Raw genomic sequence first — 16,040 nt, forward strand, 5'->3', positions numbered from 1 at the left:
TGGAGAGACAACCCACAAACAATTATGTACAAATAAGACATATAAAGGAAAATCTGGGAACCATTATTAGAGGAAAGGCACTAGCATGGAAGGGAAAGATTTCCTATAGAAAGTAAAATTTCGGCTGCAACTTTAAAAAACCAAGGAAGGCAGAAAGTGGTGATGAGAAGGCAAGAGCATCTTTTTGTAGTGGCCAAGAATTGGGAATTGAGGGGATGCCCATCATTTGGGGAATGGCTGAACAAATGTGTATGGTGTATGAATGTAATGGGATACTAAAGTGCAACTGTGCTCTAAGATGGATTTCAGAAAAGCCTAGAAAGATTCACATGAACTGATGCTAAGTGAAGTGAGCAGAACCAGAACATTGGACACAGTAACAGCAACATTGTGTGATGACCAACTTTGATAGACTTAGCTTTTCTCAATAATACAATGATTCAACACAATTCTAGAGGATCCTTGATTGAAAATCCTATTTACATGCAAAGAACTATGAAGTCTGAATATAAATATAAGTATAGCTTTTTCACTTTTTAAATTTTTTCTCTCATAACTTTTCCCTTTGGTTCTGATTCTTCTTTCACAACATAAATAATGTGGGAAAATGTTTAATATGATTGTGTATGTTTAATCTATATCAGATTGCTTGACATCTTGGGATGAGGGCAAATAGGAGGAAAGGAAGGAGAAAAAAATTCAGAATTCAAAATCTTACAAAAATGAATGTTGAAAACTATCTTCACGTGTAATTAAAAGAAAAAAAAACACTATTAAAGGGGAGGAGAAGAAGGGAAGAACATTCCAGGGAATAAAATGACTAAGCAAGACCTTTAAAGACATCTCTAGGAAGATCATCATCAATCAACCATTCCCCTGGTGAACTGTCCTGCTCTCTGGCTCCCCACCTTCCATATATTCCATATTGAGGCCTACTGCCTCAATCATTCCACTATATCCAGTTCACTTTACTAAGGATGCCTGGTCCTCAACAACAAGATTATTTGATGATCAATTCTGATGTACTTGGCTCTTTTCAACAGCAAAGTGATTCAGGCCAATTCTAATAGACTTGTAATAGGGAGAACCCTCTGCATCTAGAAACAGGACTCTAGGGCCCAAGTGTGGATCACAACATAGTATTTCAACTTTTTTTGTTGTTATTTGCTTGGTTTTTTCCTTTCTCATTTTTTCCTTTTTGATTTGATTTTTCTTGTGTAGCATGATAAATATGGAAATATGTATAGAAGAATTATACATGTTTAATATATATTGGATAACTTGCTGACTAAGGGAAGGGATGAGAGGAAGCGGGGCGGGGATTTGGAACAAGATTTTGCAAGGGCAAATTCTGAAAACTATCTTTGCATGTATTTTGAAAATTAAAAAAAATAATAACAAGCCAAAAAAAAAAAAAAATGCCTGGTCCTGTGCCTCTGAATTTCCTTGATCTGATTCTACCTTTCCCTTTGCTGTTCTGACCCTATTGCCCTTCCTTCACTGACATGCTCCCAGTCTCCCTTCCCCCTACAATGACCCATCAACCACAAGTGCCCACTCTCATTAAAGTCTCTCTTTGGGGTTCAGTTATTAAATATCTTAAAGCTTACAATATGCTTTTTTTCCACAGCAATCTGGGAAGGAAGGCAGTCTAAGTGTCATTATTCCCATTTTATACATAAAATAAGATGAAGTGACTTTCCCAAGGCCACACAGTAAGAGTCTTTCTTAGTCAGAGCCAAGATAAGATTAACTTTCTTTATCCCAGCTACCTATAGGGATTGGGAGGTAGGGATGAGGAAGTGCAAAATAAGAAAAATAGAACTCAGTACCTGTCATAGATTGATCATTCTCCTATTAGGATGAAGGTAGAGAAAGCCTTGTCTAAGTTCTTCTGAGCACCCCAAAGCAACAAAGTAGGTTCTGCACTACTAAGGAACCTAGGGAATTGAGGCAATTAACACAGATTGGGTCCCAACCCAAGTTTTGATTTCAATTTGAATTCAATTGGAAACTAGCTAAGTAGTTAACAAATGCTCCTATTGACTAGAGCTTCATCCAGCACAATTCAACAAGCATTTTTTGAGTACCTAAACAGGAATGGACATTAAAAACATGAATCAAGAATAAGAAATAAAAGAAGTCAAAGACTTGTGGACCAAATAACGTTATAAAAACTGACATTTTATTACATTTAAATGGACAGGAAAAGATTTATTACTGATATGGAAGTCATTCCTGAATCAGCTCTGTAGACAATCATTCAAATAACTTGTTCGAGCAAAGATCAAAAAGGGCACAAAACTCGAAGAAATAAAATGAAAAAATGATGTCACATGCAATTGAAGCAAGTCAGTCTGACCTATTCAAACAAATTGCTGATAATGAAAAATGGGCAATGGACAGTAAAAAATACATTGACAACAATTAATATAGTTTTCATAGGTTAACCAATGTAAAATAATTTATATAACAAATCCCATGAACCTAAAACACAAAGTAACCGGCTAATACTTGAAAATCTGAACGAGAACAGAGAAGCCAACGGAAACACCAGTATAGAAAATACTTATTCGTAAAATTTTGAACAGCTAACACAGCATAGTGGAGAACCAATCTCAGAATCTGGCAGATTTGGGATCAAATCTCACTTCTGACATGTTATTAGCCACATAATCTTGGACAAAGCACTTAACTTAGCCATATCATAGGCAACTGACTAAGATGAAAAGGTACTGATCCAAATTTACTGTGGAGTCTTCTCATCCAGAGAGTCTCCTAAATCAATTATATCCAAGATCCCCATTGTAAAATCTTATGGAGAAGCATAGTCTATCGATCACATTTATCAAGCATAAAGACAAAACAGTCCCTACCCTTGAGGAGTGTACATTCTACCAAAGCAGACAAGATTGCAAATATTTACCTATAAATAAGATATCTGTGAAGCAGTTTGGAAGGAGGCAGACACTAGCAACTGAGAGAACTAGGAAAGGCCTCATGATGAGGGAACTCAGAGAGCAGCAGTGGAAGTTTAAAAACCACTTTCAAAGATGCTTAGTGACAGACCCAACTAAGCAAATCTATCCCACGGGGATTCAAATATAATCCAAGAGTAGTCAGTGAGGGCCCACTGCACAGAGCTGTGGCCCTGCCCCTCCTCGTGGGTTATACCGAACATTTGTAGTCTCTTCTCCCTGGCTTCCATCCAGCGCATGGAGGCTTGGGGAGCCTACTACTGGCTGTGAGTGACTAGCAGCACCCTGGCACTCTGACTGGCGGACAGAAGGCTCGGGCGGAAGATCTCTCACTTTCTTCCTTGGCAGCTTCCCGGTGACAAGAATTTCTGAGAGCTGCCACACATGGGGGAAGAGCGGCATACCCCTCCTTACCCCCCCAGACGCCATGTGTTCCGAGTACATCTCAGATCAATGAGTACCGGAAAAGGAAGGGCCCAGGTTGTAAGTTCTGAAATGCTGGAAGAACCATGAGTTCCACCCATCAGAGGTGGTAGCAGAGACCACCAGAGCCAAATGCAGCAGGGAAGAATTAGGTCAGCCATGAGCACAGCCGGGGAGCAGAGACACCCACCTCCTGGAAACACTGGGCCAAAGTAAAGATGGTGGCAGTCCCCATAAGGGAGAGAAGGATTCCCAGGGCCTACTCAGCCCCTAGGGACCCTCCCTGGGTTCCTCAGTAACTTTTGTACTCCAAATTTGAAGTCATTCTCTCAAGAACCGTGTGTGTGTGTGTGTGTGTGTGTGTGTGTGTGTGTGTGTGTGTAAAAGAGAGCCACAGAGAGAGAAGTAGATGCTAGTGTGCTTCTATTCTTGATATATCTCATCAGTAAATATCTCTTTGTAAAAGCTAATTGATGTTAACTAGCTGATCAGTATTGGGGAGCAGTTGGCGAGGGCTCCTGAATAAAAGAAACTCTGGTCCCATGGGGTTATTCAAAGAACCCTAAGAGGAGAAGTGGTCAGTCATTCTGTGAGGACCTAGTTTGGGGAGTTAGTCCAGAAGAAATGCTTCATAAGGATAAAAAATGGAAATAAATCAACAGAAGAAAAATGGAAAAGATAAATAAATGTCCTTTTATAATAAAATGTCTTCTCCAACAAGAACAATGATTTACCACACTTGGATTCTAACACAATAATCCCAGATGTGCTTATAGAGGAAATATAAATAGCACTAAAGAGAACAAAGTGAAAAAAAGCAGCAAGTATACATAGAGGCAATTTATGCTGGAGGAGACTCAATTGTGAGGAACTGAGGAATTGATTCACAATATGTTAAATGAATAGGGAAAAAAAATCTTAGACCTCCTTAATACTGGAAAAAAAAAAAATAAGAGAGAGAGAAAATCAACAACTACCAACCTACATGTCTGTTTCCCATCTACATTAAATCTTTATGAGAATCATCTACAAGGGCATCCTTAATGATAATATTAGGGGGGAAAGACAGGCTTTTGTAAGTGATATTCCACAGTGAACTACATCTATAACAATCAGAGATGGTAGCAGAGATCACCAGGGCCAAAGGGATATAATTCAAAAGGATATAAGATCCCATTATGCTTACTGTGTGTTGATATTCTAAAAAATATTTTATTTGATAGAGGAAAATGCTCTTTTACAGGCTTCCTTTTAACAAGGTACCTCATAACAAGGCTAGAAAGCCTGAAGGTCTTCCCTCAAATTTATTTTTTTTAATTAGGTAAAAAAGGCATTCTCTGCCTCATCTCTTAATCCTAATTGGGTGTTGCCTCAGTCAGACTGAGATCTCTTAAAAAGGCCAAGGTCTCCCACTGACCCAGGCCCATCTCCAGTTGTCCTGATCTACATTTTCCACTGGATTCAGATGGCTCTGGAGGAGAGAATGAGGCAGGTGACCTTACACCTTCCTCCCATAAATCCAGTTCACTTGAATATCATGGCATCACCTCCTTGATGTCATGTCCTCTTCAATAATGAAGGCCAAACCATCCCCTCCCATCCATATGTAACTATTATGCAAGATTCTTTATAAGATGTGGCCCCAAGATAACCTTTTTCAGCAGCCTTCTGATCAAAAGCTGTAGATATTGAACAAAGGCGCTTTCCTGTTGGGAGTTCAAATGTTGGAGTTCTTGTTTTTCTCAAAACACAACCGGTTTAGCTTAGAGCCCTCCGAATGTCTCCAAATCCAAGGGTTTTGTCCTTCAGCCTCCAACCAGCACAGAGATGGAATGAATCTCTTGTTTCCTTCTCTTGGGGCTCGGCTGCTTTCTGGTGAGTCTTTCAGACCAGCTTGGTCTCAGTGGGGGGCGTGCAGGAGCCCAGCCACCTACCACAGTGGTGTGAGATGAAGATGAATCTGGTTGTCCACTGAACTCTCACTCGTAGCTTTATCCTCTGAAAACTCTTCGTCTGCCACCAACAGCCAAGTGGAATATATTCTGCCTTGCCTCGGAGAGAGGGCTTCTGGAGTAACTCCGCTGAAATCTGACCGAGAGCCTCTGTCTGTTTCTTTTATACAAGAGGGATGAATGGTGGGATACGAGAGAGAGGGATTATGGGTTTTCTCCCATAGTGCTCTCTGGCCCAAAGAGCTTCAAGGGAGGTGTGAACTCAAAGTTACAAAGTTTACTTTGTGAAGCTGGCATACTTGTGAACTCCAATGAGTAAAGGTGTGAACACAAGCCTTGTACTAATTAGTTCTACTTAGTACCTTGTTTCAGGTTCTGCCCAAAACATCTTCTTGTAAGATTAGATCAACTCTAATTAGTTAGCAGTTTGTAAGGATTCCAACACTTTCCCAAAGTGTTTGCCACTGTGATGGAAGACATTCAGTGAGGAGTTTAAGCTGAAGAGGGATTCTTTAAGGGTGATGGGCCTCCAGATTTTCTATGGGAAAACAACATCATATTGATTGTGTCAAACTCCCTAACACTGCAGAGCCTACTGGAAAGGATCCATGGTTTCTTAAAAGAGTTTGGCCTGACTATCCACACAAGAAAAACCAAGTGGATAAAGAATGTCTATAACTCAGAGGATGACATGCAGGTGCACAACCAATGGCCCTTGACCATACCTGTATCAGTGATGCATGTATTATAATACGAACATACATATGTGTACACACAAACACAGTGAACTGAGGCTAGAGTTAAACAGGAAGAGGAATGGGGTGGAATGCCTTCACAAAATTACACAAACTCTTTTAATGACTCAACTTCTCCCAAAACAAAGACCCAGGTTTTAAAGCCCAATAGGCTTTGTCTATATATGTGAAAAACATGAGATGCAATGGTCTCCAAAGAATTAAAAATGAATATCACAGAGGACAATAAAGAGGTGGGAGCAGGCGGTCAGCAAACTATAAGAAATAAGCAACTCCAGAAGAGAATCAGAGCAAAGAAATCATCAAAAAAATGCATAACCAAATGGGATGGGCTGTTCCCAGACAAGCTCAAACAAGTAGTAATAGCTTGGCAATTTCTATGGTTTCCTTATGTCAGGAAAAGGTGATGGAGTGAGTCTTCAGCATGGCAGGTGGAGCCCCTGTGGCAAACTTGGAGGAAGATGCGGACAGGAGGACAGACATGGATGAATTACAAACTGCATCACTGGAGAAAACAGCCAATGCAATAAGGTCTAATGAAGTGTCTGGATATGTGTCAGGCCCTGTGCTATGTTCAAGAGGTACAAAAATCAAAAAAAAGGAAACGTTCCCTGTCTACAAAGGGGCACACCTTCTAACTGGAAGGAACAATACTTATACAGATAAACAAATACTAAATATAAAGTACTTGTAGGACTAGCACAAAGCACAATCTGCTGGAAGGCTCAGGAAGGGCCTCCTGTCAGAGATGACTGGAGCTAAGCTATGAATGGGGCTATGATGCTATGGAGGATGGCCTATGCTAAGGTGCTGAGGAGGGAAATGTAATATCATGTATAAGGACTAGGAATGAAGTCAGTTTGGCTAGAACACAGAGTTTGAAAGGGAAAGTGTAGAAAGATGGGTTGGAGCCTTATTATAAAGAGCTTTAAATGCCAAACAGAGATGTTTCTATTTCATTCTAGAGGCAATAGGGAATCACTAGAGCTTCTTGAATAAAAAAGTTAACTGTCTCATATCTATGTTTCAGGAATATAGTTTATCAGCTAAAGATGGGAACAGATGGAAAAAAAGGAGAAATGAGAATCGGGGAAACCAAGTAGATTACTATTGTTGGCAATATTATTAATCTATTACCCCAAGCCCACCTTTCCAGGCCTCAGGTGCCTTCTCTAGCTGAGAGGATTGTTGCAGAGGATCAGTTAAAGAAATTGGACCTGTATAGCCTAGAGAAGGGAGGGGGCAGGGCATAAGAAAAACTATCTTCACCTAAATGAAGGGCTATTTTATGGAAGCAAAAGTCTTCTGACTCTTCTCCCTCTTTCATTTCCACATCTAAGCAGTTGCCCAGTCCTGCTGATCCCAATCTAATCTAATAAGCATTTAAGTGCCCATTTTGACACTTTTTAGACTTTCCATCTCTAGGAGCAGTGAGGGAGCCAAGTGGCCTGGAGTCAGGAAGACTCATCCAATCTGGCCTCAGACACTACCTAACCCTGCCGGCCTCCGTTTCCTCCTCTGTAAAATGAGCCAAATACGCCACTATCACTGCCAAGAAAACCCCAAATGGGGTCACAAAGAGTCAGAGGCACCTGAAAAACGACTGAACAACAAAATCTTGCCTAGGAGATCCTAATGACGTTCAGGCCTTCCCTCTCCAGCCCATTCCCAAGAAATCTTCCTTAAAGCCTGACCCCTGCTGCAAAATCTTCAGTCACTCCCCAGTGACTGCAGGAGAAAATAAAACACCTCACATCTGAATCAGCTTTCAAGTGCGGCCCCAAAAGGAGAGATCTGACAAAAAAGAAAATCGCACCTACTGCTTGGGAGGGCTACAGATGGGGAACAGAGCCTATATTTGCAGGCTTTTTTCAATGTATTTGTTCAGTTTAGTTCTTTTTTCCCCCTCTTTCCTCTTTTTCACTAAAAACATTCTTTGTTATTTGGGGTGTCCCTCTGAGAGCAGATGTGAAAGGGAGAAAATCTGGTGATGAAAAAAAAAAACAAACCCAAAAAATAATAATAAAATTTTATTATTTATTTTAAAACATGTTTTTTAAGAGAAATCCTTTGAGCAGGCTTGCTCATTGGTGTACCTGGCTCATTCCCATTATTAACAGCAAGCTCCTACAAGGCAGACATTGTCTATTTTCTTCTTAGTAGATCTCCAATACCCACCTCCAATACAATGACTAGCTTTTTTTCTTTTCAAACTGAACCTTTGATTTGATTGGTATAGGTAAGTCTCCTTTCCTAAGACTTAGGAAATTTCCCTTACCAATGCTGGCAGGCATTTACAATACATGATCTTAGTGCAATAGGTTCTTAAGCTTTTGTGTAACATGAACCTCTCAGATGAAGACTATGGGCCTCTCCTTGGAATAAAAATTTTAAATGCATAAAATAAAATATTTGGGATAATAAAACCAATTATATTTAAATACAGAATGCCCTGCCTTAGAGTTGTCTGGGGTAGTAATAGGTTAAGTGACTTGCCCCAATGTGTCAGAGGGTAAGTAAGTTCAGGTTTTCCTGATTCTCTATCCATTAAAGTACTGCTTCTCACAGGAAGTGCCTTACACATAGTAGATGCTTAATGAATGTTAAAACTGAAAAAGGATTAAGTGAATCTATGTTGCTTCCTCCCCCAGACCACACCTGGATTAGTGGGTAGAAGTTATAGGGAGGCAGATTTTGGCTCAAAATAAGTAAGGATGTCTTATTAACTAGAGCTGTTCCAAAACGGAACAGATTATTTTATAAGGTGCTTAGCTCTACGTCCCTGGATGTCTTCAAAGTGATCCTTAACAACTTGGAGGTAATATGATAGAGAAGATGACCCCTGGGGGTCCTCCCAGTGCTGCAATGCCATGATTCCAGAAAGTCTTGGGAAAGTGGGCAGCACTTACACATAAAGGGCACTGCTTTTATTACTTGTGCTACAAGAACAGACTTTGGAAGCTTCTTATTGTATCCACCAAGCCTCAGTTTCCAAAAGTCAGCACATTCAGCCAGGATAGTAAAAGTTAATTCTTAAGAGACCATTTCTTCCAAATCTCCCCATTTTCTCCAGGGAATGAAGGGGTTGATTGAAGCCATTTGCTAATAAGCAGTATGGTAGAGTAGAAGAAGCATGGGTTCTGGAATCAGAGGACCCTGAGTTCAAATCCTGATAATACCATCCAGGTAAACAAGAGCAAGGTTTTTAACATCTCTGAGCCTCAACTGCAGCTGTAAAATGAAAAGGTGGGGAGGGGAGTAAACTAGGTGACTCACTCTGAGGGCCTGTCAAGCTCTAACTCCACAATCCCATTTTATTCTCCTCTACTGACATCCATTGCCCTCCTATAGCTCTACTCCAGGGAGACTTGGAGATCAGGGGGCTATCTGAGAGGTGCTATGTAAGGTTCCATCTTTCCAAACCAGCCCCTTCCTGACTTGTCAGAAAATCTAAAATTAATGAAACAAGAGGCATATGTAAATAAATACAGTACTAGATAAAATTCAATAAGGGCAAAAACAATTGTTTTCCCTCCCCCAAAAAAAGCCTTTATTATTCATAAAAGGCCTAGGCCTTTACATAGCTTAAGTGCAAAGCTAAAGAGAACAGTGAATAAACTGTAGATTAAATGATGGAAAAAAGACCAAAAAGACCAAAACCACAAAGCAAGATCAGGATCAAGTCTCAATTTAATGGGAATCCAATCCAATGAACATTTAAGCACCTACTAAGTGTCAGGAGTATGAAGACAAAAATAAACAATCCTTATCCTCCAGTACTTCATATTTTACCAAAAAACAAAAAACAAAACAAAAGCAGGCAGAAAGGGACAGCTTCGGGTCCAGGTGGGAAATGCAAGGACTAGTAAGAACAAGGGGCACGTGGCACACCAGAGCCAGAAGGCAATCTTGATCTCCAGGCACTCTTTACTTGTAACAGCCCTTTAGAATTGGAGAATACCCTGTCCTTTTCTGCTCTCTCCTCCATTTATTCTTAACAGATTATAAATTCTTTTCCTAGAGGACTATGGAGGCTGAATGCAGATCACAACATAATATTTTTACTTTTGTTGTTTGCTTGTTTGTTTTTTTCTCTCACTTTTTTTCCCTTTTTTATCTGATTTTTCGTGTACAGCCTAATAAATGTGGAAATATGTTTAGAAGACTTGCACATGTTTAACCTATCCTGGATTATTTGCTCTCTAGGGGAAAGGGAATGTGGAAAGGGAAGGAAAAAAATTTGGAACACAAGGCTTTGCAAGGATGAATATTGAAAACTATATTTGCATATATTTTAAAAAATAAAAAGTTATTTTTTTTTAATTTTTCTCCTATAAGGTAAAGATGGTATCTTGGTCATCGAGGGCCTACCTAGGCCAGGGCCAAGCACAAAGAAATGTCAAAGCTTGTTGAATAAAACTGAAAAACTATCTACCCTTGGTCCTCCTGGGCTGGGGAAGCCTCTGGAATAACACAAAAAATAATAGTGTCATGGCTAGATATACTTCTCTCCCTTGGAGCTATGTGTCTCAGAAAAGAAGAAATGGACTAGATGTGCAGAACAAATTTTCAGACAAAGCTGATATGTCTATTTCTGCTTAACTGTGTTTCTTTATTATAAGAAAAAAAAAGTTTTCTGAGGAGATAGATGATAGTGATAGAAAAAAAAAATATATATATATATACATATTAACAAAAAACATTTTTAAATGTTGGAAGCCAGTAGGCTTTCTATGGCTAGGAGAAGGGAGTAGCTATCTCCAATAAGCTATGGGAGATCATAAGAAATAAATGTTCTTTCATTTCTAAAAATGGTTCTGGAAACGCAGATTCTTGGGACCGGGCAAAAGAAGGGGCCCATACTGGTACTTGACCTTTGTGTCTCTCCCTATATACCACATAAGTCACACATCTCTCAGATAATGTGGATTCCAGTCCTAGCTCTTTTTTTTTTTTTTAAGTCAGATGGTGTCTTAAAAAAAGACACCCAGATTTATATTCTGCCCAGAGTTCTGGCACACAGAACCAGATGTATCTTAGGGTCCCCCTGCATCCAGAAGACCCTACTCCCAGAATATAAGCCCTTCAGCATTTCATAATTCTGGGAATCCAGATGCTAGCATATAGACAGAACAGAACAGGTCTTAACCAGAACCAGATAGCACCCCAAAAGGTACTTCGACAGACTTACTCTCCTTTGGCCGAAATTGGGGTGTCTACCATCAGGCTGTTGTAGGCTCATTCATCTCCCTGCAAGACCTTGGGCAAGCCACTTAACAACTTTCCTATGCTTCAGTTTCCTCATCTATAAAATGAAGAGATTAGACAAGATGACATCTAAGATCTCTTCCAATTCCTTTTGTTGCCTCTTCCTTGAACCCCTCCCTCAACCACAACCCCCTAGGTTTCCCCTATATTTTCTTTCTTTACAGGGCAGCAAACCCTGCCACCTTTCCTAACCCTTATAACAGAGAGTCTCTCTCTCTTCCAAGCCCTTTTCCAGTTTTCTTTTTATCACATCCTGATTGTATCCCATTACATCTTTTTTTTCTTCTATATGAACTCATATCACTCCTAACCCACCCTCTTCTTTTAGAGAACTTTAAAAGAGTGTACCACTATCCTTCAATTACTAGGATCCATAAATTCTGAGTAAACCTGAAATTTTCCTTCTCCCTTACTCTTCAGACCCAGTCAGCTGCCTACTGCTGCTGGCTTGACTTTCTTTTTAAAGTACCTCCAATAATCCATCTCCCACCAACCTGTGCAAATGCAATTACCTCCTGTCTGGACTATTGTAGCCACCTCCTCAATGGATTCCCAATTTCTAATCTCTCCCCTCTCCAAGCTACCCTCCAAACGGCCACAAAAACCACCTGAGGCACAGGTCTGACTGCTCCCCACTCCTGATGTAAACTCTTCAGTGACTCTCTATTGGTTGCTGATCTTATTATCTATGATAAAATATAACCTCTTCAGCACAGGATTTAAAGCCCTCCACAACACAGCTCCTGGCCACTTGGCCAGTCGCTACTTTCCACTCTTGACATTCTTCTTCATTGCCAAACTGGCCCCCAAATTCCATTTTTCATTTTCTATACTTGGGATGCTCCCCCAAAATTTATAACCAATTTTCTTCTTCCATGCATTGCAGTCTTTAACACCTAGAATACATTTCTTCCTCATGACAGTGTGCCAGGATCTTAACCTTTCTTGAAGGTTCAATCAGCTCCTATCTCTCAAGCCTCTCCAGATCTACCTCATCGCTAGTGCTCATCCTTCCTTCTCAAGATAGGACAGTATGTAGGATGGAGATCATGGGTCCCTCCCACAAACATCCCACCTTCTCCATTAGAATGTAAGTTCCCTGAAGACTTCTTTATTGCCTTCTCATTTATAGAGTATCTAAAATGATGCTTGTACACAGTAGGTGTTCACCAACTGCCAGAGTGACTAATGAAAGTGGTCCAGTGGATGGAGTCAGGCAATCTGGGTTCGAATTCTGGCTTTGCTACTTACTGCTGCCTGTGTGATCTGGGGGACAGTTAATTCCACTTTTTCAGGGCTTCGATTTCCTTATTCATTAAAATCCTCAAGGAACTTGGACCACGTTATCTTTGGGGCCCCTTCCAGTTCTAAGTCCTGTGATAGCCCCAATGTTTCATGTGATCCTAGAAGTCAAGCGAGGGCTCCCCTCCCAACTAGATGCTTTCTGGACCCTGCTACCCACGGTACCACAGTCTGTCCAAAACCAGCACCACCCATGTCCTCTGTAGCTAATTATAGGTCAGTGAGCTCTCAGGACAGCAAAGGGGACAGATGGTGACTTCCTGTGGCCCTGATACACACAAACACTCCTTTCTGCCCATTCCTCCCATTTCCCTACTGGAGACAAGATCTTTCCAAAAGCTTTCCCTACCCTGCCCTGATTCCCACCGTTCCAGGGTGCCAATCCTGTCACCATCATGCAGACCCCACCCCACCTCATTTTCACAGCTCAAGCTTTCTGCCAAAAGCCCAAGGGGCAGAGTCCTTGGATGAAGAAGATCTCAGCTAGCCAACGTACTCCAACTCCAAGCCCAGAGAGCCAAAACAATTCTCCCTCGGGTCCCTACTGGGCACCTGTACCAGTCCTAAGGGTCCTCATTTATCACAATGGTTTATCTTGCTGTTATCATGTTCCCCATCTCCACCGTCCTCCCAAGTCCTGGAAAAAAATACTGCAAATGGCCCCCAGCTACAGCTTCCCCCCGCTAGACCACAGCAATCGGATCTGCGATGGCACTTGGGAGCCTGGCATTCCACCCACCCTCAGGCCCAGATCTGATGCCTCCCCCATGGTTATGACATCATGATATTCTGTTTCACAGCAGTATCCTTGATGCCAACAAGTACAATTCCCTTTGTGCCAGCCCCTTCCCCTTTCCTCCTTCCAGAGATGGCATCTGTGCCCAGTACCTAGTGAATTCTTGGCCCTTAAAAACCTTTGCACCATTCATCACCCAGTTACTTCCAGATGCCATGAAATTCAGGCATCGAGGAGCTGCAGGACAAAACATCGAGGGGGGAGAACACAGCACAGGCCTGTCCTTCCAGCCAGGACGGCTTCCCCAGAACGCCTGCCAGCTAACCCGTGGGAGCCTCCAAAAAGCCTGCTCCAAGCCTGGGGTCCTCTCTCTCTGCTTTGATCTGTTAAGTCCAAATGGAGGAAAGGGGAGATTGGATGAAAGACCACTTTGCTGGTCAAACACACAGTCATACCTACACATAAAGAGGGCTCCAGGTTCTAGGCCAGGTGTCCCTGGAGGAGACTTCGAGGCAGCCCCAAGGGACCACTTTCAAGCCTAAGCCAGAAACCCAACTGGGCCATACTTCCCTCACCATCAGGGAGGAACGCTGGGGGGGAGGGGGAAAGAGACAGCCCCATACCTAGGAGTCCTGCACAAGTCTTTCCCGGGAGAGTGACATCACCTTCTAGTGGCACTTCCTTCTCTCGTCTCCCATGATCCCCACTTTTCTCCTACCCCCCTCCACCAAGAAAACCATAAATCACCCTTACAGTCTTCACCACCTTTTTTCTTCCCCCCCCCTTTCCTTCCACCCTTTGGTAAAGGAACGCAATCTGGAGAGGAAGCCTGCACAAAACGTAGCCCCGCTCCGGATCCCTGCGGATTCTCACTTTTTCCACATGGTCAGGGCCCCTCCCCCCTGCAGGACCCCCGATTAGGGCTGGCCAGAGGTCCCTTCCCCCCAAGCACAGCACTGCAGAGGGAGGGCATCACCCCCCGGAAACTGATGGCTTAGACCACGGTGGGGAGGTGGTATGAGGGAAGAAGCCTCGGGGCGAGACCCCAAAGCAAACGGCCCTCCCCCACCTCGCTAGACCCCCGGGGCCTTGCCGGACCAGAGAGCTGAGCTGAAGAAGCGGCTAGGGGAGCGTCCCGGAAAGAAAGGGGGGCGAGGTCCACGACGGCCCCCATCTCTGGCGCTGCCACCTCAGCCCCTCCCGAGGCTGCCACAGCTGGGGACCGGGGTGGGGGGGTCAGTTAGAGGCGGGATAGGGAGGGACCGAGGGGTCCCCCCACCCCTGGCAGACGATGCATCACCCCCTTCCCCCCCCACCCCACACACACTCTCACACTCAAGGGCAAAGGCCGTGAAGCCACGGGGGCGGTCGGAGGGGCCGAATCAGCACCTGCCGGCCCGAAGGTAAGCAAGGGCTAAAAGAAAGGGGCTTCAGCCGTCTCGAAGACGCCGCGGGCACGGCAGTCCCCAGCAGGGGCGGGAGCCCGGCAAGGGTTAGGCCCGGCTGAGGGGTGGGAGTGCGGGGGAGGGGAGGGGAATGGAGGAACCCTGCCCCCCTCCCCGCCCGGCCCTCACCTGCCGCCGCTGCCGACGCCGCTCACAGACAGCAGGGAGCCGCCCCCGACCGCGGGAGCCCCGCACGTCCGAAGGAGCAGAGCCGGAGCCGAATTGGCTGCAGCTTCAGCCGGTGCCCGGCCCGAGGCCCCGCCCCCGCACGTCCACGCCTCCGGGGCGGAGTCTCTCCGCCCCGCCGCAGACCCCGCCTCGCCGCGGAGCGGCCAGCGGCCCCTGCACGTGACGAGGGTCGCGGCTCTCCTGGCGCCATCTTGACGGGACCCCCGGCCGGGGGTGGGTCGCTCGTGTGCTTGGGAGCCGAGGACTGAGCGGCCGGACCCACCCTCGGCCTGAAGCCGAAGCTATACCCTAGGCCTCGTAGTCTGGGTTTGTCTACTTCTTCCGACTCCTGCTCGGTCACTGTCGGCCCCAACGACAGACTAGGGGCTAGATCCATTTTTGGGGGTGGGGGCACCGGATGGGAGATGGGATAGGGATGCCAAGATCGATGCAGGGATGAAGGGGGCACCATAGCTACTCTTGGTGGAGGCCAGCGGTGGCCCGAGGGGCAGTCAGGCAACCCTGCTTGGACTCCCTCATGCCTCCTCCTACCCTTCCCTCCCCACCACTTGTCCCCATTCAAGTTTGTAGTAGGGGTGCCTGCCGAGCCCATTAAGAACACCCAATGAGCACTGCTCTAAGTGTGAAGAATTTTTATATACGTGCAGCACTGTGTACATGTCTTTATAAATATATACATAACATGTTCTATTTCAGTAGCAAATACTCGTTTATGCAGCAGGAGCACAAAAATATTTCCTAAGTCATTCCATTTTCCTGTTTTAGGAAGTGGAGAGACTGGAGTGTGATTCAAAACCCAATGAGTCATTAGACATGGCCATCTCCCTTGGGAAAACGGTGGCCCTTTTACCAGGGCTGGCTCTGAGAAAAGAATGGCGAGCCCACCTACCCTCCAACAGTGGGCAAGGGGAAGCTCTGTCCAAGCTTCGGGACATATGGGCCCTTTGACGGAAATGTGAAAAGTCTAAAGAGTGGTTGGGCCAATGGCACCC

At 44.0% G+C, this 16,040-nt stretch overlaps 1 protein-coding gene across 6 annotated transcripts in view; it reads right to left on the minus strand.

The window, feature by feature from the left end:
• Positions 1-15,111, minus strand: part of PPFIA4 (PTPRF interacting protein alpha 4) — a 61,070-nt gene extending 45,959 nt beyond the window's left edge. For 5 of the 6 annotated variants that reach the window (XR_007953791.1, XR_007953790.1, XR_007953788.1 and 2 more), the window contains exon 1: positions 14,989-15,110. The gene's annotated coding sequence lies outside the window, so the exon portion shown is untranslated. Of the gene's footprint in view, positions 1-14,988 lie in introns of all 6 variants that reach the window. The other variant, XR_007953792.1, reaches the window with a different exon arrangement.
• Positions 15,112-16,040: the final 929 nt, after the last annotated feature.

The sequence above is a fragment of the Antechinus flavipes genome, chromosome 4 (genome assembly GCF_016432865.1).
Source record: "Antechinus flavipes isolate AdamAnt ecotype Samford, QLD, Australia chromosome 4, AdamAnt_v2, whole genome shotgun sequence".
Classification (NCBI taxonomy): domain Eukaryota; kingdom Metazoa; phylum Chordata; class Mammalia; order Dasyuromorphia; family Dasyuridae; genus Antechinus; species Antechinus flavipes.